The following is a 24,570-nucleotide window of genomic DNA, read 5'->3' as shown; positions in this document are numbered from 1 at the left end:
ATAGAGGTCATGAAGAAAACACTTTACCTCTTATCTACCATACCAGCTGGGTTGTTTCTAAGCTTGGGGGGGGGGATTTGGAGGGGAGAGTTCTAAAATAGGAGAGGAAAGATGAGAGAGTCTTGAAACCTGTTAGATAAGGAATATATGCTATTAACATGTAAAATGTGCCTGGAGTTTCCCTGCTGTCATTTGAAAAGGGGAAGTGAAGCATTAAGGGGTGATTTTCCTGATCAAGAACTATTTAAAATATAACCTATTGCCATGGGCAGCATAATGGGTCCATCCATTTTGCATAATGAAATCATCAGCTGCACTGTTTACATTTAATTGTTTTGCTAGACAGGAACTCTAGTTTCAGACAGAAAAGGTTCTGCCTCTTCCCACTCCCACCCTTCAACTGTTGTGGCTAGAGATGGAAATGATGTATGTTTAGTTTGATGTTGAATGATTTGGGAGGGGGCAGTGGGGGAAATTAAAAATAAGCAGCATAAAAAGAAATATTCTCCTTGAAAGGGTTTTTTTTCTCAAGAGAGTGAGTCCAGAGGAATATGAGGTGATATGCAAAGTTATAAGCCTTATACACTTCATTATGTGCTTGGTTTAGCATAACTAGAGAGGGCAATGTCAGAAAATCACAGGTTGGGGGTTTTGAGGCAAAACAAAGCAATGTGGATTATGCATCTTCCTTGTTTGGAGACAGGTTGCAAGTTTGGGTATTTGTCATTGCATATGACCCTCACCAAGATAAGTAGCAGGAACTTAATGAATGAATATGCCTTATGTGCATGCATATGCAGCATCATTATCATTGGACCTTTCAGTGTGTTTGATCTGAAGAAATTGCTCTTGCTAATGCATTAAAGTTTCATATCCAAACAATAATGCAGAGACTTTGGAATGAGCTGTAGTCAGTGACAATACATATTGTTTGTGGGACTGCTTTTCAAGGGGCTATTAAAAATGCACTTAAAGGAACGGAGAGTCGCATTTTGCAGTGAGAGGTACAGTACCACTTGCTCTGCTGAATAATAAAATTAGGGTTATGCTATGGCTTTAAAACGACTTTAATGTGGTTGTCGTTCGATGTACTTTACAGTCCTGCTGTCAGAAGTTCGCAGCTCAGAGAAGGGATTGTTTTCATTAAATCTTCATTAGGAGAAAAATTTCAATGTATCAGGAACTTATCAAAGTAATTTGCTTTCAGTCATCATATCAAATGTTTTCTTTAAGGAGAATTTCATTACATTTAAGTACTTATAAGTGGTCACGATGCAATTTATTTGATAGCGATACTCAGATGTCATTTTGATGACAAAAGTACTGAACTTGTTTGGTGACAGTAAATGCCGTCTTTGCTAAGGAGATGCAATAGTAGCTCTAACATATTAAGAATCCTGTTTCTCTATATCTGTATCATCTTTTCTGAAATCTAAATTATAACTATTTGGCATCTGAACCAAACAGGCATATTTTCAGCTAAATGTGTTGCTTTTAAGTTACAGACTGAGCAAAGGATTATGTTTACTTATGTCATGGATAGCAGTCAGGAAATAAAAATAATAGAGGAAACTTTCTACTGAAAAACATTTTCTAGGATTTTCTGACAGGCATCAAATGCCTCATTCATAGATGAGAAATACCACATAAATGTTACGGATGAGCAGGTATTTAAGGAAATTAAGTGTTTGGGGATTTTCCCCCTACCTAACTCTTCTCGAACCGAACGGAACCTTTTGGCAGAGTTCAGAAATGTTCAGTTAACTTTATTTCCAATTTTGCTGTGGTACACTTTTTGGGGAAGAATGGTTGAGTGGTTAGGACGCTATCTCAGGAGCTAGGAGACCTGGATCCAATTCCCTACTCCGTCACAGCCTACCTGTAGGAGCTTGGGCTGTCAAATGGGGATAATAGCACATCCCTACCTCACAGGAGGATAAATATACTAAAAGATTGTGAGGGGATCAGATACTGTGGTGATGGGGGGGCCATACAAGTATTCAATATCTGAGATTTGAAATGGGAACAAAAAGAAAATACTGTACAAAAGGTGGTTCACGTTCTCAGCCTTTCCAAGCACAAGCAAGAATTACTGGACATCTCGTGGGCCAATCTGTTCTCAGAAGTATTCCAGCCAAATTATCCTCTTTCAAAAAGTTCAGCTACCAAAAAGCATCCAGACTTCTGAGTGCGTGTCAGAACTGATCCCCAAACCCTTCGAGATTCCCTCCATCATCATTCAAACATAGCTTATTATTAGGAAAATTACATCACACAACTCTACCTCACAACTTGTCTGAAAACTGAATAATGTATTTAATTAATTTCACCTGCTTTTCTGTTCATGAATTGTCTACACAAGGATCATCACATTGGGTTCGTATGAAGGTTCATGGGAAAATCGTTTAATTTTTGCAGCTCTGTTAAAATCAATTTTCAGCCTCATACATTGTATGGAATTCTCTCTTTGGCCACATGTGCCAAGTCCCCACCTTCCCTCCATTCAGTCCCTCTTATTAATCCAGGAGGCTCACAATAAGTGTGTGCATGTGTCACTGAAACAAAAACCACACTTGTCATCTCCACTGCTATGTTTCGCATTGCATCCCATCTTCTTTGTGTCTATCTTGTACATTGGAAGAAAGAAAGCTTGGCGCTGGGAGAGGGGCATCTGGGGAGGAGATTGGGAGAACTTCATCAGCCGTACAGAGGAGGCTGTGAGGGAGGACAGCAATAGTGTTAAGGAGAAAGGGTAGAAGAGGTAACAATAAAGAGAGCTAGGAGGAAATGCATGGACTGGGGATGTGGATCAATTATGTATATTCAGTAAAAGACCTGGACAGTTTTGAATTATGGATCAATATTCTAACTTGAGGTTCTGATGATATTGGACATTTTCCCTGATGATTTATGGTATCACCACATCCTGTCAATGGAAATAGAACTCCATAATTCACAAATTCGCAGCCTTGTTCTTTATTCTCTATGTAATACATGGACATGTTTTAAGGACGGTGCAAGCAGGGGTGTTATATGGCTCAGCCCTCATAATCCATGGGAGTAACCTTGTACCTGGGACATATGAAAATCTTGTCACAGTAACATGCTAAAAGAAAAAAGGAATGCTGGCATGTGGTTAAAAGGCAGTGAGAAATGAGTTTGAGTAAGAACTTCTGTCAAGAGGCTTCTCTCCTGGAAAAAAAATCAGCTGTCAAAATGTCAAACTGTTTTGACTTTGTAACAAATGAGAAAAAGAAGTTTATAAAACAGAAGGCCAGTAATTTATATGTCTTTGATTTACATTTTCTCTATGATTATACCAAGTAGGAGGAAAACTTCAATCTCATAGAGACTGGATTTTATTGTCCAACCCACCTTCTGCTCAGGGTAAAATAAAAATCAAGGATGCTGTGAATTAACAGGGTTCTTGTGGCTATACAAACTAGCAATGCTGTGCTGTCAGTTGATAGAACCGTCAGGATAAAAGATCCATCAACCCTCTTGATGGCGTTTGGATCCAGTCATTCATAGATGCCCCTTATTTGTCCTATGGGCCAAAGATGTCAAAGATCAGTGCAATAAATGGTTTTCAAAGTGCCATGATGGCAGTTGCCCAGTTTTCACACACACACTTGCAGGAGATTGTACAATCAGTAGTTGCGTGAGCATATTTTGCCCGTGCACTCATGCTGAATCTTTATATATTGTATTGGGAGGGTGTAAAAAAAACCTGGAAGAATTAGCAGAACTGAAAAAAACAGAGGACGTGACTAGAAAAAGGACTGAATCATTTTACGTGAATATGAAATTCTGGATCCAAACACCCCTTTATTAAAGTTCAGATCCTATTGGCCCTGAAATACAACCATCAGGTTCTCAATGGAAAGCTCCCCGCTATAGACCAATATTTTAATTATGAATAATGTAGGTGGACACCGGTACTGGTTGTATCTTGTGGGTAATTTTGTGTGGACCATTTTGGCTTAAAAAAAAAACTTTTAGTAATATTTTTTTAAAACTGGAAAATACAAACTGACTCAAATATCTCACACTGCTACAGGGATGGGCCATCTGGTCAGTGCTTTGCTACTTCTGATGCCTGGGGTAGTGCAGAGAATTACAGAGCTGACCACCCACCATAAAACTCAGCACAAACACCCAGGAGCATTTTGGAGCTGCTGCGCCTTCTTCTGCCTAGATGGGAGGCCACAGCAAGGTTCTTAAAATGCTTGAAGATCTGGGACCTGTTTATTAATTAAGGGTTTATTTCTCTGCAAGAAATGAGCTCCATGAGTCCTCAACAACCTTTCAAAACTATACTAATCAGTTGCTCCAAGATCAAATAAACCAGCAACAACATAGAGTATAGCAAAAGTCAGTTAGCCCAACCTTCTCTCCAAATCCCCACTATAGTATTGCACCTCAGCTACCCATTACTCATCTCCCTATGAACATGGCAGAAATGTTGGGCTCTGCAGAGCAACGTGAAGGTTGGCAAACTATTTCTGTTACAGACAAAGAAGGGAGGAGAGTCCCAAAGGTGTGGGGAACTCACTCATCCAAGATCGACATTCTAGAATGTCAAGATTATGGTAGTCCATTTCCAATCACAAATGGATCCTTTGCTGACAATGCTTTCCTTTTATAGGTGCTGAGAAGTCCTTACCAGCTAAAGTGGGTGGAACAAAATCACCCAGCCTGCAGAATACTTTCTGCAACATATATTTGGTTTCATCCCATCCTTGCCAACTAGCAGACCATTTCCCACATCAGTGTAGTGACAGCCACTGCTGACCCCCGTTGATTATGTGCAAGTGGAGCTAGGACTTATAAATGTCACACCTCTCATACACTAGATAGGCTCTAGACACAAGTAAATAATGTTCCAGAGGAATAACCTGGAAAAGACCAAATTGGGAATGCTGGGAAGACTGAGAATGTGTCTTTTGGGGCATATTCACTGCTGGCTCTAATTACCGTCTGATGCTTAAATACCACAGACTATGATATAATCAAAGGCAAGAAGAAGAAAAAAATGTAATATGCTTTTTGGTCTGGGGTTTTCCTCTTTATACACAGATGAAAAAAGCCTTCTGTATCTGCTAGGTAATAGTTGTTCTTTCAGCTCAGATAATAGAGACCTGTGCTTGTGACGCTGAAGGTCCACAGTTCTGTCCCCTTAATGACCTGTAGTGGAGATTTCTACAGAAATGCAGTTGAAATAACTCCATCCTGAATCTGGGAGAGTCTTGCTGAGCAACGGACATGAGCACAGACAGAAAATATAGAAGGCAACAGAATTTTTGAGCTTTGGTTTTCAGTCATCTTGACCTATCTATCCATTGATAATGCACTGACTTGAAAACTGCTTAAGAGGAAGAGCTATCATTGGTGATGTCGTAGAAGCGAGTAGGAAACTGATGCTGTTATGAAGTCTCTGTAGTGCATGTTGGCACAGAAGGTGTAACGATATCTGTTGGGATTTACTAAGGATGGCTAGTGTAGGAAGTTAGCATTTCAGAAAAAGATACAGAATGAAAAACTTCAATGAAACTAGGCAACCTTTCAATCCATTTAGCAAAGCCCAGGCAGTTCAAGGCATGGGAAACAATCATTGAAACACTCCGCAAAGAAAATAAAATGCTGTGGTTACAGATGAACTACCTTAAGAGTCAGCAAAAGGATAGACCTATTGACTTGTAAACCCTGGTTAATAACACGTCTGGGTAGAGCGCAGACTTCTGACAACTTTCTCTCTGCATGCATCCAATGAAGTGGGTTTTAGCCCACAAAAGCTTATGCTCAAATAAATTTGTTAGTCTCTAATGTGCCACAAGTACTCCTCATTTTTTTTTCTCGTTGTGTTTGCTGCTTTATCTTGAGTTGATCTGTCTGACATTCCACTCTTTCGTACCTGTTGTTGCTCTCCCAATAGTTAATCTTATCAGATATATATTTTCCCCTGCCAAAGAGTGTCACTTGCACCTATCTGTCTTGTCATGATATTTTTCAGGATGTCCATGACCAAATCTTTTCAGGTCTTAATTAAGAAGATCCAAATAATTTTGTATGAAGCTGATTTTGAAGAATTTTATACTGGTTAAATAGCCTAGAAGAAATTGCTTTATCTATTGGTGGTTTCTGCCTTAGACATTCAAGTAGTTTAGTATAATACTTTCCCAACACATCCCCCTTCCTACCGCTACCAAAACCATCCACAGCCAGTCCTTTCTATAAACTATTCCAAGTTTTACCATAAGGAAAATGACTGGAAGCAATTAATTAAAACTTTGACTGGGAAGCACGCGTGGCTAATTCTATTCAATGAGAGCTCACAAAAGAAACCCCGGTATTTGTGAGCCAACGTATCTAATGTATTAGGTGTGAATAGGATTTTCTTTTTCAGGTATGCATGCCTTTGTGTTCTCCTGAGTGAATACTTTTATTAGTAGACATATTTAGAGTGTTCCAAGTCAAGCAGAGGAGATCTCACTTAGAAACTCAATCTTGATATAAATGTGTCTCTCTGTTCTGTCTTGCTGAGAGTTTGATGGATTAAGAGTGATGGATTTAGCTGGGGCCTGAACTGTCAAAAGCCCTCCAAAACTTGCAGAGTTCTGTCTAAACATTAGAAGTCCTAATTCTGAAGTTTGATCACTTGATTTGAAGGAAAAATCTCCATTTATCGACTTTAGCAGTATTAGTAACAGTGATATTTCATCAGGCATAACATTCTTCCTTTAGCACTGAATTTGCTCCTGTATACAAACACAGAACTAAATTTGAGTCCCAGTATAGGGGGCTTCCAATTTGGGACCAGAGTATGACAAAGAGTATGACAAAACTCCATTGACATCCATGAACTTGGATTTGATCAAGAATTCACAGAGGTACTTCACATACATATAGACATATGTAAACTAAAATCCTGGATCCAAACACCCCTAAGCTTGAGGGTTGCTCAAAAAACAAAGCTAGGTCCAAATTTTGCAGATGTCATTTTGATTTCTGATGTATGAAGCCAACATCATTGAACTTTGGCGCTTCAAAATTCAGATCTGGATCTCAATGTTGTGGCTTGTGCCCATCCCTAATATAATTTCAACCGATGCATATTAAGAATACAAACTAGAACCAGGGACCATCATAACTAAAAGCAGAATTTTTTTTACCTGCCAACAATAGTACTGAGAACCCTTTTACAGCTTCCAGCCATTAAACAGTTTTACTCTTTATTTGTCTGTGGATTTTGTATTGCCTCTAACATCTACACACGCTTCACATGTGAATTATATCAGCATAGGAAGACCCCTAGTGGACTTCATAGAGTCTTCTGCTCATCTCCATTCCTTGCCTGGGAAATTGTCCTACTCTTCATGGGCCGGTGGACAAATAGATTTCTCAAGCCCTCTTGCTCACTGGATGACTTGCAATTTCTTCAGCCTGCATTAAGATTTGTGACGTTTTCTTATATTTCTGAATATGCAGAATCTCTGTTCCGATTGGCTCTTTTTACAAATCAGTCTCTCTCGCTCTCTTTCTCTCTCTCTCACAGACACACACACACATATATCAACCCACTGGTCACAGGGCAAATATCCAGAAGGCACTTATGTAACACAATAATAGGCAAGAAATACCACTGCACAATTGAAAATTTCAGATTTTTATTTGTTTGTTTGTTTGTTTGTTTTTGATTAATGGAAATTGAGTACAGCTGATTTCCCTATTCTCTCCTATGGAAAATCTGTGGGGTTGAGTTAGAGAAAGTAACAATAGATACAGTTACATAGATAAAATATTTGAGAACATGACCATTATTGTCATGTTTTCTCTTTCCATTTAAAATAATGTCAAATTGATCCTCATTTTAGAAGTCAGAAAACTACTGTGTTACCTGTCTGTCTGTCTCCCTGTCAATGGGTTTTCCATAGTGCTCATCACCATAACATCAAGCACAGTGTGTATACAAAATAAAAAGGAGTCATATAAAAAATGGAAACTAGGTCAGATTACAAAGGATGAATATAGGCAAACAACACAGGAATGCAGGGGCAAGATTAGAAAGGCAAAGGCACAAAATGAGCTGAAACTAGCTATGGGAATAAAGGGAAACAAGAAGACTTTTTATCAATACATTAGAAGCAAGAGGAAGACCAAGGACAGGGTAGGCCCACTGCTCAGTGAGGAGGGAGAAACAGTAACAGGAAACTTGGAAATGGCAGAGATGCTTAATGACTTCTTTGTTTCGGTCTTCACTGAGAAGTCTGAAGGAATGTCTAACATAGTGAATGCTTATGGGAAGAGGGTAGGTTTAGAAGATAAAATAAAAAAAGAGCAAGTTAAAAATCACTTAGAAAAGTTAGATGCCTGCAAGTCACCAGGGCCTGATGAAATGGATCCTAGAATACTCAAGAAGTTAATAGAGGAGGTGTCTGAGCCTCTAGCTATTATCTTTGGAAAGTCATGGGAGACGGGAGAGATTCCAGAAGACTGGAAAAGGGCAAATATAGTGCCCATCTATAAAAAGAGAAATAAAAACAACCCAGGAAACTACAGACCAGTTAGTTTAACTTCTGTGCCAGGGAAGATAATGGAGCAAGTAACACTGCTCTACAGCCAAAATGCTTCTGAAATAAATATAGTACAACTTTACTAATTCTGGGTCACTGAGAATGAAAATGATGCTTAAAATTGTTGATTGGCTCTAGTTTTCAAGATATGCTATTGGGTCAGTATATACGACCCTTGACTTGGGAATGGCGGAGGATAAGTGAGTTATAAAGGGAAGGGATCTCAATTTAAACCAGAAATGACTAAAATACATCTTTGACTGGATCTATGAATAAATCTATGACTGGGTTTGGACAGTACTTGCTTTTGAGGCAAAACAATGAATGATGCAATCTGAAGCTGATATTGCATCATACATGATATGAATTGCATCATGTTATTCCTAGAAGTCATGGATGGTGCAATCATAACGAAGCTTCCATCACTCTGCTGAACAAATTGCCCTATATCAGCTCTAGAAATCATACGGTATCGTGTTCTCTTATTTGTCAGTGTTTGATTTTGCAAAGGGACACATTTCTGTTTAGCCAAAGTGAGCAGAGATGCCTCGTACTTGTGTGAACAGTGCAGATAACTTCTGCTATGTTTGTGGTGAAGTGACTGTTGCATCACAAAAGCGCAGCATAACCACTATGGTTAAGAAAAGCCTATCACCTTTCTTTTGGCTCCCAAAATTGGAGATCAGGACAAGAGGTGGGGCCCCACACATATGCTGCAACACTTGTGCAACAAATCTTCGCCAGTGGTTGAACAGGAAAAGGAAATCTATGCCTTTTGCAGTGCCAATGATTTGGAGAGAGCCAACAGATCATACCAGCAATTGTTACTTCTGCATGGTGCCTCCAGTTGGGAAAGGTGTGTCAAAGAAGAAAAAGTGGACCTGGCATTATCCAAACCATTCCATCAGCTATACGCCCAGTACCCCACGGAGAAGGACTGCCGGTTCCTGATGCATCAGAATCATTCTCACTTGAGTCAGATGAGGAAGAGGAAGAGGATGAAACTTCTGGTCCTGAACCATCAATGTCACAGGACCCACATTTTCTCCCATCCTCCTCCTCTGAGCCACACCTCATAACACAAGGTGAACTGAATGATCTTGTCAGGGATTTGGAACTACCCAAGAGTAAGGCAGAGCTGTTGGGCTCCAGACTAAAGGCAGTGGAATCTCCTGGCAGGCTATCAGGGCAAATGGAGCCCATCAATGCTTTGCAGACTATTGCTTGGACAGTGACAAGAGATGCTCCATTTAATGAATACAAGAGACAAGCCAAGAAACGCCGAGTAGACACTGAATAGGACTAAACTATGTACATAATAGTTTTTTGCCTTTTGTTTCATAATAAATTTTATTTATATAACCCTTTTGCTGATTTTTAAAGTGTTACATAAACAGGACAGGTGAAATATTATCATGTAAAGCAACCATAAACACATGAAAAGACCTAGGTTTACAATTTATGATTAAAACTCTTCTATCTACACAATATACATAGACATAAAATGTAAAAACTTAAATATCTTAGAAACAGTAGCCAATCAATTGTTTTAATTGTCAGATTTGAATTCAGCACATCAAAATACATAATAAATATCACATTTTATCTCTGAAGCAGACAACTTCTCAAAAATTGTAGACCAGTGTAATTAAAGAAATCGTCTGCAAACACTTGGAAGGTGGTAAGATGATAGGGAATAGCCAGCATGGATTTGTAAAGAACAAATCATGTCAACCAATCTGATAGCTTTCTTTGTTAGGATAACGAGTCTTGTGGATAAGGGAGAAGCGGGTGGATGTGGTAATACCTAGACTTTAGTAAGGCATTTGATATGGTCTCGCATGATATCCTTATCGATAAACTAGGCAAAATACAATTTAGATGGGGTTACGATAAGGTGGGTGCATAACTGGCTTGATAACCGTACTCCAGAGGAGTAGTTATTAATGGCTCCCAATCCCTGCTGGAAAGGTATAACAAGTGGGGTTCCGCCCAGGGGTCTGTTTTGGGAACAGCTCTGTTCAATATCTTCATCAACGACTTAGATGTTGGTATAGAAAGTAAGCTTATTAAGTTTGCAGATGATTACCAAACCTGGGAGGAGTTGCAACTGCTTTGGAGGACATGGTCCAAAAATTCAAAATGATCTGGACAAATTGGAGAAATGGTTCTGAGGTAAACAGGATGAAGTTCAATAAAGACAAATGCAAAGTGCTCCACTTAGGAAGGAACAATCAGTTTCACACATACAGAATGGGAAGAGACTGTCTAGGAAGGAGTATGGCAGAAAGAGATCTAGGGGTCATAGTGGACCACAAGCTACATATGAGTCAATAGTGTGATACTGTTGCTAAAAAAGCAAACGTGATTCTGGGATATATTAACAGGTGTGTTGTAAACAAGACACGAGAAGTCATTCTTCCGCTTTACTCTGCGCTGGTTAGGCCTCAACTGGAGTATTGTGTCCAGTTCTGGGCACCGCATTTCAAGAAAGATGTGGAGAAATTGGAGAGGGTCCAAAGAAGAGCAACAAGAATGATTAAAGGTCTTGAGAACATGACCTATGAAGGAAGGCTGAAAGAAATGGGTTTATTTAGTTTGAAAAAGAGAAGACTGAGAGGGGACATGATAGCAGTTTTCAGGTACTAAAAGGGGTTCATCAGGAGGAGGGGGGAGAAACTTGTCACCTTACCTCTAATGATAGAACAGAAGCAATGGGCTTAAACTGCAGCAAGGGAGATTTAGGTTGACATTAGGAAAAAGTTCCTAACTGTCAGGTAGTTAAACACTGGAATAAATTGCCTAGGAGTTGTGGAATCTCCATCTCTGGAGATATTTAAGAGTAGGTTAGATAAATGTCTATCAGAGATGGTCTAGACAGTATTTGAGTCCTGCCATGAGGGAAGGGACGGACTCGATGACCTCTTGAGGTCCCTTCCAGTCGTAGAGTCTATGAGAGTCTATATTGTATAGTCTGGTTCTGCGTATATTATTGGTTATATAATAGGATCAAACTCTGCTCATCTTAATCATATGAATATCCCTGGACGATAATCAAGCTAATTGCATCAGTAAGGCAAGCAGGATTTGGTCTAAATCAGCTACCAATAGATCTACATGCTGCTAGGTCATAAGTTCTTTTATTATTGTAAAGCCTACACACACACACACACACACACACACACGTCACTGTTTTTATCCCAATAAAAGACGTTAGTTGTCTCTGTTTGCTGTTGTTCTCCTGAAAAAACTAAAAAGAAAGCATGAGATTTTCAAAAGCACCTAAGTGAATTTTAATCACAAGCCACCTTTTCACCTAAGTGACTCTGGAGCACAGGTCCCACTGAATTTCATTTAAGTACATCTGCAAATCCTACCCAAAAAATGGGCACGTGGGAATCTCATGCCTGGTCACTGACTCATCTGGTCCAGTATCCAATCTCTAACTGACCAGTACCAGATGATTCAGAGGAAGGTGCAAGAAAAGCTGTTGTGTAATTGTCCATTGTGGGCTAAAGGATTTTTTTTTTCCTAACTCCCCAAGAGAGTGTTTGATTCATGCCCTCTGAAGCATGAGGGATTATATCCCTTTTTAAAAGTTTATCATGTCTAATATATAGATGTTCTCTTTATTTGTTTTTAAATCCCACTAAGCCCTTGGCTTCCATAATATCCTGTGGCGATGAGTTCCATGTGCTATGTAAAAAAGCATTGCCTTGAATGAGTTTACATGTGTTGCTTTTCAATTTCACTGCTTTTCATTTGTACTATGACAGAGGGTAAATAGGGTGCCCAGTATGCCTTCTCAATACTACTATTTTGTATTCACCTGTCATATTCCTTCCTCTTTGTCTCATCTCTAACCAGTCCCAATCTTTTTAGTCCCTCCTCTTATGGAAGTCCCCCTTCACTCTCCTCCAATCATTTTTGTTATCAATCTCTGAACCCTTTTTATTTTTGCTATCACCTTTTATGAGACTGGATTACCAGAAATGAACACAGAATTCTAGGTGGGAGCATACAGTTGATTTACATAAGGTCATAATAATTGTTTTCTATTCCATTCTATGTCCTACCATTTTGATTGCTTTTTTGTGTGCTGATGCGTGTTGAGCAAACCTTTCCATTGGGTTCCCCACAATTACACCCAGGTCTTGTTCCTGAGTTGTTACAGTACAAGCAGTTTAGAACCCAGCAACGTGTGTGAGTGGTTCAAATGATTTCTTCCAATAAACATTACCTAGCTTTTGTCAGTAATGAATTTCATCTGCCATCATGCTGCCCATTCACCTAGCTTGCTAGGTACTCTCTGAAGTTCCTCACAGTCTTCTCTAGTCTTGGCATACTTATATAATTCTAAAAGATTCCTATAATTTATATTCAAATGTGGTGACCTAGTGAGTTACTCTGCAAGCCTCAGCAGTCTCTAAGATCTCTGTGAATGAATAAATATCACAGTCACATCTAACTGCGTCTTTAATGATCTTTAGATTTCTTTTTACTGTGATGATTTCCATCTCTTACATGTGTGTCAGACAGTGTAACAACTAAGCATGCCTAGTTGTGCTAATACTTTATTAAAGATAATCAGGTAATATCAGGCAATAAACTTTACTGCTTTAAAATACTCTATCTTGAATTCTACCATCAAGTGTGAAACTGCCTTACCCTAAGAAGATCATATGTTAATGAATAGTGTCCTTCAGCTAAGAGGCGCAAACTGTTTTGAATAAAAACCACTGTGAGCCTGTGCCTCGCATTCAGAAAATCAAACTCAAAACACTCTCCACAGTTCTGAAGTGTTAACTTTGTCTGGTTAACTTTCTCCTTTTGGCTGGTGGTGAACAAAAATGTGAGATCACACTTTCTGGGTCAGCTACAAACTGGAAAGACTAGAAATAATAACACTTATACTCTTTGGGGTGACGAGCATGAGTGAGCGAGTGAGTTCCCGGCCCACATCAAAGATCCACGTTGCACCCATGTCCCTCCAACTTGCAGGGAATGAGATGGGACTCGCTCCGGGCTAGACTGTGACTGTCAGCAGAGCCCTGGGAAAGGGTTGGTGCATACACTGCACCGTGCCAGGAGTTAGCTGCTAAAACGGTTCTGACTCAGGGACATTCCCCTCCCTGCCCCCACTGCATCCCCTTCATTCAGGAGGGTAGCAGTTTGCTTCTGACTCATATCACCAGCAAATCACAGCAGCTTCTGTGCCAGGTGAGCATAATAAAGGGACAAAACAAAGATTCACCCACTCCCACCCCCCTCTTCCTGTCCACCTGCTCCTAGGAGGGAATAGGAGAACATTTAACACCTGCTTTAACCTGCTCAGCCAGTCCCACATCCTGATACCCCAGATGGGGAAAGGGGGATTCTTGCTCCCCTGAGCATGCATGCAGACAAAGTCACAATCCCACTTTAGGCTGACAGACTTGATTATATATTTGAAAGCGGGAATGTAACTCCACGTGTGTGCGCGTGTATGTATCTTTGCAGCTTACATTGTGCATTATGTTAGTAGTAAGAACAGGAGTACTTGTGGCACCTTAGAGACTAACACATTTATTTGAGCATAAGCTTTCGTGGGCTAGAACCCACTTCATCGGATGCATAGAATGGAACATATAGTGAGGAGTTATATATACATACAGAGAACATGAAAAGGTGGGAGTTGTCCAACCAACTCTAAGAGGCTAATTAATTAAGATGAATGTTTGTCAGCAAAAAAAAACTTTTGTAGTGATAATCAAGATAGCCCATTTAAGATAGTTTGACAAGAAACTGTGAGGATACTTAACATAATTAACTTAGCCCGTTTAAGACAGTATTAAGTTAATTATGTTAAGTATCCTCACAGTTTCTTGTCAAACTATCTTAAATGGGCTATCTTGATTATCACTACAAAAGTTTTTTTTGCTGATGACAGTTCATCTTAATTTATTAGCCTCTTAGAGTTGGTCAGGGTCGCCCAGAGGATGAGACAAGAGGGGCAATTTGCCCCAGGCTTCGGGCTCTGCAGGGGCCCCCACGAGAGTTTTTCAGGGGCCTTGGAGTGGGGTCCTTCACTTGCTCCAGGGGGCCTGGAAAACTCTTGCGGGGCCGGGCCCCAGAGCTTCTTTCGCTTCCGGTCTTTGCCAGCGGGGGGGACCTTCAGCTCCGGGGGGAAGGACCCCCCGCCAGCGAATTACCGCCGAAGCGAGATCTGCCACCAAAGTGCAACCCGGTCTTCAGCGGTAATTCAACAGTGGGGGGCCCTTCCGTTCCGGGACCTGCCGCCGAAGTGCCCCGAAGACCTGCGGCAGGGTTCCCCCGCCACCGAATTACCACCGAAGAGAGGGCTGCACTTCGGCGGTGGGTCCTGCTTTGGCGGTAATTCGCCGGTGAAGGGCCTCCGCCACAGGTCTTCGGGGCACTTTGGCGGCGGGTCCCAGAACGGAAGGGCCCCCCGCCGCCGAACAAGGCCAGCCCTAGACATTTCACCGCGCGGGGGGCGCCCTGCCGCTTGCCGGTCCTGCGGCTCCGGTGGACTTCCCACAGGCATGCCTGCGGTTGCTCCACTGGAGCTGCAGGACCAGCGGACTCTCCGCAGGCACGCCTGCGGGAGGTCCACCGGAGCCACCTGCCGCCAACGGCCCCAGGCCCCCGGAATCCTCTGGGCGGCCCTGTAGTTGCTTGGGCAACTCCCACCTTTTCGTGTTCTCTGTATGTATATATAACTCCTCATTATATATTCCATTCTATGCATCCGATGAAGTGGGCTGTAGCCCACGAAAGCTTATGCTCAAACAAATGTGTTAGTTTCTAAGGTGCCACAAGTACTCCTGTTCTTTTTGCAAATACAGACTAACACGGCTGCTACTCTGAAACCTATGTTAGTAGTGTATTGGAAACAACTAAGATGAGCAGAAGATACAATAGGGCACTAATTACCAGGCAGTATTTTATGACTAATTCTGCTCACAGCTCCAGAATTTCTTAGAAAAGAAAACAAACGTATCAGGAGGTAGCCGTGTTAGTCTGTATCCAAAAAAACAACAAGGAGTCCGGTGGCACCTTAAAGACTAACAGATTTATTTGGGCATAAGCTTTCGTGGGTAAAAAAACTCACTTCTTCAGATGCATGCAACAGAAATGGTAAGAGGAGATACGACTGGTGAGATCTGCCAGTGTTCAGTATATGAAACTGTAAAATCTGTAAATGGAATACTGCATGCGGTTGCGAAAACACTACATGTTTTTTGGGTCCTTTGCTCTAGGCAGGCTGTTGTTTAGTTTTCAGAGTCAAGTGCTTTGACCCAGCACCATGTATAGCCTAAGAGTATGCTGAGCAATCTTTGTGCCTTTCGACAGCAGGTTGCATTGTACCCACTGCATACACGCTGTCACACGCTGCTTCAGTTTCCTAGGAGCTTTATCCATATTTCTAAATTGTTTAGAGTGAGCAGCAGAAAGCGATGAAAGAGTAGGACAGTAGAAGCTCCATATGAACTGGCATATCAAAGATACTGAATGTTTATTTGGCTGCTATCTGATAACTTTTTTGTGTGATAATTAATATTCTAGAGCTAAACAGACCAATATTAGTCTGGCTGTATCATAACCTAGTCCCAGATCTGGACCTTAGCGTCCACAATATGGGGGTTAGCATGAAAACCTCCAAGCTTAGTTACCAGCTTGGACCTGGTAAAGCTGCCACCACCCAAAAAATTAGTGTTTTGAGGCACTCTGGTCCCCTCAAACCTTCCCTGGGGACCCCAAGACCTAAATCCCTTGAGTCTCACAACAAAGGGAAATAAACCTTTTCCCTTCCCCCCTCCAGGTGTTCCTGGAGAGATGCACAGAAGCAAGCTCCGTGAATCTAAACAGAGGGATTCCACCCTCCCCGTTTCCAGCCTTGGAAAACAGAAGTACTGAGAGCTAATCTCTCTTCCCCCCTCACCCAGAGGGAATGCAAAGTCAGGCTAGTAAATCTAACACACACAGATTTCCCCCTGACTTCTTCCTCCCACCAGTTCCCTGGTGAGTACAGACTCAATTCCCTGGAGTTCCCCACTAAAGAAAAACTCCAACAGGTCTTAAAAAGAAAGCTTTATGTAAAAAGAAAGAAAAATACATAAAAAATGGTTTCTCTGTATTAAGGTGACAAATACAGGGTCAATTGCTTAAAAGAAATATGAATAAACAGCCTTATTCAGAAAGAATACAGTTCAAAGCACTCCAGCAACTATACACATGTAACTACAAAAAAACAAACCTATCTTTTTGTACTTACAACTGGGAAACAGAAGATTAGAAAGCAGGACATAGAGAAATCCTTCCCATAGCCGAGAGGGAGACAGGCACAAGACAAAGAACAAAGGACTCACACACAAACTTCCCTCCACCCAGATTTGAAAAAGTCTTGTTTCCTGATTGGTCCTCTGGTCAGGTGTTTCAGATTACTTCTTTCCAGGTGAAAGAGACGTTAACCCTTAGCTATCTGTTTATGACACGCCCCCCAAATTGCAGACAGTGGGGAAGCTCACTGGCAGCGATTTCCTCCTGGAACTTTAAAATAAACAGATTAATACAACACATGCACCTTTACATATACCACTAAGTATATAACTAACAGACTTCTACATTTTAAGAACACTTTTTAACTACTGGATTCTAGGAAACTCTCACGGGAGAGTGCATCCGCTACTTTGTTAGAAGCTCCTGAGATGTGCTGAATTTCAAAATCAAAATCTTGGAGAGCTAAACTCCAACGAAGAAGTTTCTTGTTGTTCCCCTTGGCAGTATGAAGCCACTTTAGTGCAGCATGGTCAGTTTGTAGCTGGAACCACCGTCCCCAAACATATGGGTGTAGCTTTTCCAGGGCGTACACAATGGCGTAGCATTCCTTTTCACTGACTGACCAGTGACTTTCCCTCTCAGACAGTTTCTTGCTGAGAAACACGACAGGATGGAAGTTGTGATCCGTTGCTTCCTGCATGAGAACTGCTCCTATACCACGCTCAGATGCATCCGTGGTTACTAGGAATGGCTTGTCAAAGTCCGGGGCCCTGAGCACAGGGTCAGACATGAGCGTCGCCTTAAGCTGGGTAAAGGCCTTTTGACACTTATCAGTCCAGTTAACTGCATTTGGCTGGTCTTTTTGGTCAGGTCGGTCAGTGGGGCAGCGATTTGGCTGTAGTGTGGTACAAATCGCCTGTAGTACCCGGCCAAGCCTAAGAAGGATTGGACCTGTTTCTTTGACTTTGGGACAGGCCACTTTTGGATAGCATCCACCTTGGCCTGTAGGGGGGTTATGGTTCCTCGACCCACCTGGTGCCCCAGGTAAGTCACTCTGTTTTGGCCTATTTGACACTTTTTGGCCTTAACCATTAGTCCGGCCTGCCTGATGCGCTCAAAGCCCTTTTCCAGGTGTAGTAGGTGTTTGGGCCAGGAGTCTGAAAAAATGGCCACATCATCAAGGTAGGCAACTGCATATTCTCCCAGTCCTGCTAATAGACCATCTACCAGCCTCTGGAAGGTGGCGGGTGCATTTCGAAGGCCGAAAGGAAGGACATTAAATTCATACACCCCCGCATGGGTGACGAATGCTGACCTTTCCTTGGCAGGTTCATCTAGTGGTACTTGCCAGTACCCCTTGGTTAAGTCTATTGTAGAGATGAACTGGGTCTGTCCCAACTTTTCCAATAGCTCATCGGTGAGAGGCATTGGATAGTTATCCGGACAAGTTACCTCATTTAGCTTACGGTAGTCCACGCAAAAGCGTATTTCCCCATCTGGTTTGGGTACCAGAACCACTGGAGATGCCCATGCACTGGTAGATGAGCGGATTATACCCATCTGTAGCATGTTTTGGATCTTCCGTTCTATAGCAGCTTGGGCATGAGGAGACACCCGGTAGGGTGGGGTTCTAATGGGGTGAGCATTACCTGTGTCAATGGAGTGGTATGCCCGTTCAGTCCGTCCTGGGGTGGCTGAGAACAATGGGGCGAAGCTAGTGCACAGCTCCTTGATTTGTCGCCGCTGCAGACGTTCCAGGGTGGTTGAGAGGTTCACCTCTTCCACGCCACCGTCTTTTTTCCCGTCGTAGTAGACACCGTCAGGCCACTCAGCATCATCTCTCTGGACTGTAAACTGACAAACCTGTAAGTCTCTGGAATAGAAAGGCTTGAGAGAATTAACATGGTACACTCTGGGCTTTAGTGAGGAATTGGGAAATGCTATGAGGTAGTTCACAGTTCCCAGGCGCTCTTGGACCGTGAATGGCCCTTCCCATGATGCTTCCATCTTATGGGCCTGTTGCGCCTTCAAGACCATAACCTGGTCTCCTACCTTGAAGGAACGTTCTCTGGCATGTCTGTCATACCAGGCCTTTTGCTCTTCCTGAGCATCCTTTAGGTTCTCTTTAGCAAGGGCTAAGGAGTGTTGGAGGGTGCTTTGTAGGTTGCTTACAAAGTCCAGAATGTTAGTTCCTGGAGAAGGCGTAAACCCCTCCTATTTCTGCTTCACCAACTGTAATGGCCCCTTAACCTCATGACCATACACAAGTTCAAATGGTGAAAACCCTAAACTGGGATGTGGTACAGCCCTGTAGGCAAACAGCAACTGCTGCAACACTAGGTCCCAATTATTGGAGTATTCGTTGACGAATTTACGTATCATGGCCCCCAAAGTTCCATTAAACCTTTCCACCAGGCCATTGGTTTGATGGTGGTACAGGGTGGCAACCAAGTGGTTCACCCCATGCGTTTCCCACAGTTTTTGCATGGTCCCTGCCAGGAAATTAGATCCTGAATCTGTAAGGATGTCGGAGGGCCAACCTACCCTGGCAAAAATGTCTGTTAGGGCCAGGCACACAGTGTTAGCCCTGGTGTTGCCTAAAGCTACTGCTTCCGGCCATCGGGTAGCAAAGTCCACGAAAGTCAGTACGTATGGCTTTCCTCTGGGCGTCTTTTTTGGGAAAGGACCCAGAATATCTACAGCTACTCGCTGAAATGGGACCTCAATTATGGGGAGTGGTTGGAGAGGGGCCTTGACCTGGTTTTGGGGTTTTCCCACTTTTTGGCATACCTCACAAGACCGGACATACTTGGCAACGTCCTTGCCCATCCCCTCCCAGTGGAAGGACTTCCCCAACCGGTCCTTGGTTCTGTTCAACCCAGCATGGCCACTGGGATGATCATGGGCTAAGCTTAAGAGCTTCCCCCGGTACTTAGTTGGAACCACCAACTGTTTTTGCGGCTGCCATTCTTCCCGGTGTCCACCAGAAAGAATCTACTTGTATAAAAGTCCTTGGTCTATGACAAACGATTAGAAGAGCTGAGAGGCAGTGGGGTGCTCCGTGCCACCACCCAAGCTTTCTGAAGACTGTCATCTGCTTCCTGCTCAGTCTGGAACTGTTCCCTTGAGGCTGGGGTTACCAGTTCTTCCTGAGACTGTGGTCTTGGGCTTGGTCCCTCTGGAAGCGATGTAGGTGATGGGGTTGTTTCCGTTGCTGGTGAACCACTCTCCGCTGGTGCACCTGAGGGTATTTCAGGCTCTGGCTGAGCCTTTTGGGTATGGCTGTCTGTTGCTTCTGCCAGTTCTGGCTCACTGGTGCCCTCTGGCGTTGAGTTTGAAGATGTGGTTGCACTTGCTGGTGTTGGTTGCTGTTCCAGTTCCGGGCCTGGGACTGGAGGTGCTGTGGCTGGTTCAGTGGTTGGCATGGAATCTGGGTCCACTACCTCTGTCTGGGTCTCTGGTAACACAGACAGGGCGTCTGTGGACGGCTCAGGAACAGGAATGGGTCTGGAAGCTTGCCTGGTTTGGCTATGTGTAACCATTCCCACTTTCTTGGCCCGCTTCACCTGGTTGGCCAAATCTTCCCCCAGTAGCATGGGGATAGGATAATTGTCATAGACTGCATAAGTCCACATTCCTGACCAGCCTTTGTACTGGACAGGCAGTTCAGCTGTAGGCAAGTCTACAGCTTGTGACATGAAGGGGTAAATTGTCACTTGGGCCTTTGGGTTGATGAATTTGGGGTCTACGAAGGATTGGTGGATAGCTGACACTTGTGCCCCCGTGTCTCTCCACGCAGTAACCTTCTTTCCGCCCACTCTCAAATTTTCCCTTCGCTCCAAGGGTATTTGAGAGGCATCTGGGCCTGGGGATCTTTGGTGTGATGGTGGTGTAATGAACCTCACTCGGTTGGCGGTCTTTGGGCAGTTGGCCTTGATATGTCCCAGTTCATTACACTTAAAGCATCTTCCATCTGATGGGTCACTGGGTCGAGGTGAGTTACTGGAGACTGGTGAGGTGGAAGAATAGGGCGTCTGTGGCTTTACTTGGGTTGTATGTGGGGTCTTTGGCTGTCCCCGGTTGTAGGGTTTATGGTCGGTGTGCCCCCAGGGGTATTCATTCCCCTTGACAGTAGCTTTCTTGCTTTCTGCTACTTCCATCCATCTGGCTCCAATCTCCCCCGCCTTGGTGAGATTTTTGGGTTTTCCATCTTGTATGTACCGTGTTATGTCCTCAGGAACACCATCCAAGAACTGCTCCATTTGTATGAGGAGGTGCAGTTCTTCCAAGGATTTAACATTGTGTCTTGATATCCAGGCCTCATAATTTTTCCCAGCGTAGTAGGCGTGTTTGGGAAATGACACATCTGGTTTCCACTTTTGGGTTCTGAAACACCGACGAGCATGATCTGGGGTTATCCCCATTCTGTATCTGGCCTTGGTTTGAAAAAGTTTATAGTTGTTCATGTTCTCCATAGGCATTTCAGCTGCCACCTCTGCTAAAGGTCCACTGAGTTGTGGCCTCAATTCTACCATGTACTGGTCTTCCGAGATGCGGTAGCCAAGACAGGCTCTTTCAAAATTTTCCAAGAAGGCCTCGGTGTCATCACCTGCCTTGTAGGTGGGAAATTTCCTGTGCTGTGGAACAATCATTGGCGCAGGGTTGTTAGGGTTGGCTGTGTTTTGCTTAGCCTTTTCTAATTCCATGGCCTGTTGGTGGGCTTCCCTCTGGAGTTCCAGCTGTTTTTGGTGGTCTGCATCTTTGGCTGCTTGCTCTCTTTTGTAGGCTGCCTCTCTTTCTCTTTCTCTCAGCTCCATCTCTTTTTGTTTTATTTCTAGTTCCTGTATTTTTTTTCCATATCTCGCCTGTGGTCGGCGTCTTTGATTTGTTCTTCGGCCTCGATTTTTGTCTTGTTAGGCATGGTTCCTGTTTTCTTGTGTTGGGGTGCCCTCTGGTGTTTGTTGTCTGAACTGCAGGTTCTCTGTTGCCTCCTGGGGTCTGCCCAGCAACAGTGCCTTTTTCCCTTTCTTTCTCTAGCTAATCTTTTAAATGTAAAGTAAACCAGAAAAACCACTTTATTTGCATGTGTATAGTGCTGGTATTTGACTCCTAATGGGAGTGCTATTGTGTGACAAAAGACCCGTAATAGTCCCTTAATGGTTCCTTGCTTAATATGCAAGCCAAAAACTGCCAGAGAGAGCAGAAAAAAAAATTCTCTCTGGTTCCTTTTAAAACCAAACCGTTCCTCTCTGCTTAAAAGCCCCTAGCAGAGAAAAGAAAAATATAATATTCCTACTGGCTTCTGGATTCTATCTTTCCCACAAACGCTGCAAGCACTCCAGCAACTATACACATGTAACTACAAAAAAACAAACCTATCTTTTTGTACTTACAACTGGGAAACAGAAGATTAGAAAGCAGGACACAGAGAAATCCTTCCCATAGCCGAGAGGGAGACAGGCACAAGACAAAGAACAAAGGACTCACACACAAACTTCCCTCCACCCAGATTTGAAAAAGTCTTGTTTCCTGATTGGTCCTCTGGTCAGGTGTTTCAGATTACTTCTTTCCAGGTGAAAGAGACGTTAACCCTTAGCTATCTGTTTATGACAGGCTGGTTAATCGAAAAGGTGGAGGGGGCGATTAGAGACCTTAGTGTTTCCTAACTCTTTCTCTCTTGCTTTCTTTTGGAGTGGACTCGACCAGAGAGATTGTTACTTGCAGTTAGGATGCAGTGTATAATATTACAAATCCCAAGGTATGACATTTTCATTAATACATATTCATGCTAACTACTGAAAAATCTTCACTCTCAAGTTGCTTGTGCTTTTCAGACCCTCAGATATAGATTTCACAGGATAGATTTTTGTTCCCCCAGTATGCAAGATTAGATTTGATATTTTTAACACTCTCACATGGATAGTTAGTCATTGCTGTTTATCAGAATAGCGTTCTTTTGCTTTTATAATCCATCTTTTATTTTCCGACATGAGAAAACAGTTACAAATTATATCTGACAGCAGCTCACCAACTCCTGAGATTCAGATGCTTCCTGCTTCATGTTATCTTTTCTGACGAATCAATATGAATAGGACAACCACAAAGCTGGTGAAAGAAGCATTTCATCGTAAATTAACCCTATCAGATTACAATGACATTGTCCAAATGCCACACCGTGAGGTAATTCCACATTCCCCTCACTATTCATCCTCATGGTTTAAAAATAATACCAGGGCACAAAGTTTCATTATTTAAAAGGCAAAAAATTAAACATTTAAAAAAAGTTTAAAATGCCAGAAACCAACAAAATGCAGGAAATGTAAAAGTAAGACTGACATTCTCTTCATCATCAGTGGCAGCAGAGTTATGGTAGATTATGGAGCCCGTAACAGAGAGTAGGGCTCCAGTGAGTGATTCACTGTGCAAACACATAGTGAGAGACAGTCCCTGCTCTGAAAGGTTCACAGACAAACCCTGGGAGAAAGGAAATGCTGTTATCCTTATTTGTATCTGTATGCCTACATATGTGTTGAGGCAGTATGGACTAGCTGATAAAGTACTGGATTAAGAATCAAGTGAGTTGGGTAGTATTCCTCCTTCTGCTACTGCCCTGCTCTGTGACCTTGAGCAAGTCACTTTGTGCCTGTTTCCATCTGTAAAATGGGGATAATTATACTTACTTTCCTGTCCAAGGTGCATTGAGATTTCTGAGTGAAAAGTGCTATGTGAACATAAGAACATAAGAACATAAAAACGGCCGTACCGGGTCAGACCAAAGGTCCATCTAGCCCAGTATCTGTCTACCAACAGTGGCCAATGCCAGGTGCCCCAGAGGGAGTGAACCTAACAGGCAATGATCAAGTGATCTCTCTCCTGCCATCCATCTCCATCCTCTGACGAACAGAGGCTAGGGACACCATTCTTTACTCATTCTGGCTAATAGCCATTTATGGACTTAGCCACCATGAATTTATCCAGTTCCCTTTTAAACATTGTTATAGTCCTAGCCTTCACAGCCTCCTCAGGTAAGGAGTTTCACAAGTTGACTGTGTGCTGCATGAAGAAGAACTTCCTTTTATTTGTTTTAAACTTGCTGCTCATCAATTTCATTTGGTTGCCCCTAGTTCTTGTATTATGGGAATAAGTAAATAACTTTTCCTTATCCATTTTCTCAACATCACTCATGATTTTATATACCTCTATCATATCTCCTCTTAGTCTCCTCTTTTCCAAGCTGAAGAGTCCTAGCCTCTTTAATCTTTTCTCGTATGGGACCCTCTCCAAACCTCTAATCATTTTAGTTGCCCTTTTCTGAACCTTTTCTAATGCTAGAACATCTTTTTTGAGGTGAGGAGACCACATCTATACACAGTATTCGAGATGTGGGCGTACCATGGATTTATATAAGGGCAATAATATATTCTAAATCTTATTCTCTATCCCCTTTTTAATGATTCCTAACATCCTGTTTGTTTTTTTGACCGCCTCTGCACACTGCATGGACATCTTCAGAGAACTATCCACGATGACTCCAAGATCTTTTTCCTGACTTGTTGTAGCTAAATTAGCCCCCATCATATTGCATGTATAGTTGGGATTATTTTTTCCAGTGTGCATTACTTTACATTTATCCACATTAAATTTCATTTGCCATTTTGTTGCCCAATCACTTAGTTTTGTGAGATATTTTTGAAGTTCTTCACAATCTGCTTTGGTC

At 42.5% G+C, this 24,570-nt stretch overlaps 1 protein-coding gene across 3 annotated transcripts in view; it reads left to right on the top strand.

Moving 5' to 3' along the window:
- KCNMB2 (potassium calcium-activated channel subfamily M regulatory beta subunit 2) overlaps window positions 1-24,570 on the top strand; it is a 273,073-nt gene that overhangs the window by 76,976 nt on the left and 171,527 nt on the right. The window lies entirely within an intron of this gene.

This window comes from Gopherus evgoodei, chromosome 9 (genome assembly GCF_007399415.2).
Source record: "Gopherus evgoodei ecotype Sinaloan lineage chromosome 9, rGopEvg1_v1.p, whole genome shotgun sequence".
NCBI classification, from domain to species: domain Eukaryota; kingdom Metazoa; phylum Chordata; order Testudines; family Testudinidae; genus Gopherus; species Gopherus evgoodei.
The sequence above is the reverse complement of the archived record's forward strand: the minus strand, read 5'-3'. Positions and strand labels throughout refer to the sequence as shown.